This window comes from Colobus angolensis, unplaced genomic scaffold, assembly GCF_000951035.1.
Source record: "Colobus angolensis palliatus isolate OR3802 unplaced genomic scaffold, Cang.pa_1.0 Scaffold287, whole genome shotgun sequence".
In the NCBI taxonomy this organism is placed as follows: Eukaryota; Metazoa; Chordata; class Mammalia; order Primates; family Cercopithecidae; genus Colobus; species Colobus angolensis.
In genome coordinates this window covers 216422-221035 of record NW_012116121.1, presented here as the reverse complement: position 1 = coordinate 221035, position 4614 = coordinate 216422, and positions in this window count along the sequence as shown.

The window sequence follows — 4614 nt, the reverse complement described above, 5'->3', positions numbered from 1 at the left end:
TCCTAACTTCAGGGATTAAATTCTCCTATCCTAAACATTTTTATAGTTTTTCATTTATATGAGTGATTATTTTATCATAGTTATCCCTTCTACTAAACTATGACAGCTGTAAGGGTAAAAGGCGTATGAATATTTGGCTGTATTCCCAGAGCCTAGCATACAGTACCTTGTTGAAAAATATTTTTGATTTAATGAACTAATACAAAATATTTTTGTAGGTACTGTTTTGTAGCTATCTGTTTTGTAAGGAGCAGATGATATATCTATATGATCTAGATATATTTACCCTCTAAGTGAAAGAACATTTCAAACAATTTGAACATTTAATGATAATTTATTTAAACTTTTCTCATTGTGTTCTTCTTGTGAGATTAAATTTGACTCCAATTAGTTTTGACATTAATAAAAGGACTGGCACGTATATTTATACATGTAGTCACTGTGATAAAAGCTAAGACCTTTGAAATGCAAATGGTAACAAATCAAGTTCAAACAGAACAGAATTTACTGACGCATGACACCGGGAAGTACAGGGATAAGGCTTAGTTAACAAATACACAGAAAGGTACAAACAATGTGAATGGGAATATGATTAGAAATTTAATCTCTCTCTCTAATCTCTGTCATTTATTCACTCTCTCTGTCTGTCTGAGAACTGGCTTCATTTTCAGATGGTGTCCTTTTAAAAGATGGCCCGGGCAACTGCCATCTTAAATCTTTCTTATCCAGCAATGAAAGGTCACTAAAGCATCTTGTTCTAAATAGCAGCTGCAAAATTCTCTGGTAAAATTCTCTTTGATCCGTGATGTGGTGCCACATCCAGATCCCTGCTTCCGTCGCTGAAGTGACTGGGCTCAGCCTTGAGACCACAGGGTGGGCACAGCCCCATGTAAACAGGGACTCAGATGGGAGAAAAGTGGTTTCTGAAATGGTTGCTAAGGAAGCAAAACTGTGATTGCTGCAGTAGATAACATAAGCGGGGAGGGTGGTCTCATTCCTGACCCCCAGGTGGGACATAACAACTTGTCTTTCATACCCTTAATGAGAGAACCTTGACTCATTTTACTTTCCTCAGAAGGTTTTTATTTCAAAATATCTGTTTCTTTCTCAGCGGCAGAACTATCTGTAGCACGGACAAAACTTGAGAAGTAGGTTAGTGTGATCCTCACCTTTCCCTATAATAAGGATATTTTTATTCTCCCCATTAACTTCTCATCTTGCCTAGAAGTCACCATCTTTAGATACCATGAGGACCTTAACATTCTGCTTGGCTTGACTTCTTAGACATACTTTTTCTTAACTCTATAGCTCTGACATCCTTTTACTTAGAGAATTTCTTTTAGAATATTTGTAAGTTTAAATTACTTTTCTGCCCATTTGAAATGTAAGCATTTTAAAAAAAGTTTTAAAACCTCCTCCCAGAGCCAGGCAATGTCTTTTTCAGTGACCTTTGAGGTGTCTCTTAGAAATGCAATCATCAGCCAGGTGCAGTGGCTCACACCTGTAATCCCAGCACTTTGGGAAGCTGAGGCAGGCAGATCACCTCAGGTTGGGAGTTCAAGACCAGCCTGGCCAACATGGAGAAACCCTGTCTCTACTGAAAATACAAAAAATTAGCCTGGTGTGGTGGTACATGCCTGTAATCCCAGCTACTGAGGAGGCTGAGGCAGGAGAATTGCTTGAACCCAGGAGGTGGAGGTTGCGGTGAGCCAAGATCGTGCCACTGCACTCTAGCCTGGGCAACATAGTGAGACCCCATCTCAGAAGCAAACACACAAAAAAGAAATGCAATCATCAGGGAGGCTGGTGCCTCTGTCTTCCAGCCTCGGTGGGAGGGTAGGTGCCTAACTTCTGTGGGCAACTTGCTCCAAGTTGAAAAACTTCCTCCTATGATGGAGGTAAAGAAAAGTTTACTTTTACTTTGGTGAGAGGCCAATTAGGAAACACAGATGACCTAAGATTTTCCCCACGCCAGCTCTTAAAACTTATCCCTCTTTTTCAAGAAGCTGAACTCAGATTCAGTTATGATTCCTCTTCCTTAGTGCAAGAGTCTGGAGTAAAGTTTTCCTTGCCTGTTTAAATTTTCCTGGTGCAACTTCTACTTTGATAGTATTCACTCATTATATAGCTCTTCTCTGTCTCTTACCTCCTGCTTCTCTGTAGCCATCAACACATCTATTTGCATTGATACCTACCTTTGGGCATATAGAATGGCAGTCATGAAAATAGTTGCCGTCTATTAAAATATTTGGTCAATTGGGTCATGTTAAAAGTCAAAGTGTGGCCTATAATTTACATGTCCAAAGGGAATTTTTTTTTTTCTTACTAGTGTGATCAAATAGTCTTTTTACAGATGATAAAATAATCAAATTCTTCTTTAAAAGATAATTTTAAGAGTATAAACTTTATTTTATATGCAGTCAATACATACATCATGAGGTATCCACGTGGGGCCCAAGACTGCTTTATTTACCTCCACATATGCCATGTTGATATGATGTGGTGAAAGGAGAATACATCTCAGGACCTCAAACTCACTAAGCCAAAGGGAAGAGTCAAGCTGGGAACTGGGCCCCACAAACCTGCCTTCCATTTGATTCCTAAATCAGATAGCTACAAAGATAAAGAGCTACATACCTCCCTCACAGCTTTCCCTCACACACACACACAAATTCCTCATGGGACCCAAGGCCTTTCCCCTAAAACAGTTCTGTTGAATCTCACCCTGGCGGTGTAAATTGATAGCCTGTCTTTGTGAGTAAAGGACAAAGGAGAAAACTCAAAGTCATCCCTCTGCTCCCCTGAGACAACTGCATATCTGTTAGCTTCCTGTGCCCTATTGTCTGTGTTATCTTATGTAAAAATGCAGATCCACTGAGCCAGAGGAAGGTGTAAGTAACTATTCCTCTTATCCCCCTCACATGTAAATTGTGTATTCAGTGAAAGGCTGATCAAATACTCAAAAGAATGCAACCATTTTGTTTTTCTATCTACTAACACATTTGACAAATATTTCTGTTATTCCAATGTCTGCCCTTTCCCCTTTAAATATCGAAGCCCTCAAAGTCATCTTTGGAGAAAGGCACAGACTTGTCTCTTGAGTGCACGTCCTTAACTTTGACAAATAAACCTCATGAAATGATTGAGACTTTCCTCAATCATTATTTTTAATTTAAAATATAAACTGGACATTCATATAACTAGAATGTTTTTTTATTAACTTTTAGCTCAAGTTTTAGAAATAATTTTAAACCAACAGTGAAGTACAATAGTAGTACAGAAAACAACACCTGTATATCTTTTATCCAAATTCACGTATCATTACCATTTTGTTCCATCCTTTTATCATACACTCTTTTTATACATATCATTTCTTCCGGTTTGTCATTTGTCTTTCAACTTTGTTTTTGTATTTTTATTTATTAGCCAGGCTATTGCTTTTAATGTAAAAATATATTAGTCTGTTTTATGTTATATTTTGGTTTTGTATCATGTTTAGAATACTTTTTCCACTTTAACCTCTCTATAGAAAAATTTACTTACGCTTTCTCTTAATGCTTGTGTCATGTTTTACATTTATATTGTTGGTGAATTTCAAGTTCATCTGTGAGTATAGTGTAAAGAATGAATCTTATTACATCTTTTCCCAGGTGACTATCTGGTTGTCCCAGGACATTTGATAAAAGGTTCATCTTTGCCCCAGTATTTTGAGATAGGACATTTATTATTTACTGTATTACTGTGTCTATTTCTGGAATTTTTAATCTATTTGACTGGTCTGGTTTCTGCATACCTGTGCCAGGCTCCTTTTTTTAAAGAGGCTTTCAAGTACACTTTAATATCTGATAGGGTTCATCACTTCACAACCTCTTCCTTTTGCGATTTTCCCGATTTTTTCTGTGTATTTCTTTTTCCATTTGAATTTTTGTACACTTTAGACTTGTATTGCCTCTCAAATTATTGGTCTATTTACACCAAGACAGGATGGGTCTAAATCCTATCTCATTGAATTTATACATTAACTTAGTGTGATATGACAGTATCGAGCTTAAGATACATTTTTATTTTTTGAAGGGTAAATTTCATATTAGCTTAAAAATAAAGAAAAAGATTCTGAGCACAGGCTCCAGGATGACAGACAGAAATGAAGATGAAATCAACTTGTGGAATAGACCCCTAACAACACATACTCATTGTTAATTGTGAAATGGTTATTAAGGGAAGCACTTGAGTAGCTTTTCTTAATATTGCATGAAAGGGAGTAGCTTCTATTGTTGTATAACCTGATTATGAAGGAAAATTAACTACAAATACTTTCATCTTTTAGTATGTCTCTATCTTGGAAAAAGGAAACCTAGACCATATATTCATTTACGGGTACGTGTGTGTGTGTCTGTGTGTGTATGTGTGTGTGCGCGCCTAGTCAGTGCATTAACCACTACGCATAGAGGATAAATGATGTATAAAATCAGAAAAGGTATCTGGGCGTGGTGGCTCACTCCAGTAATCCCAGCACTTTGGGAGGCCGAGGCGGGCAGATCACAAGGTCAGGAGTTTGAGACAAGCCTTACCAACACGGTGAAACCCCATCTCTACTAAAAATACAAAAATTAG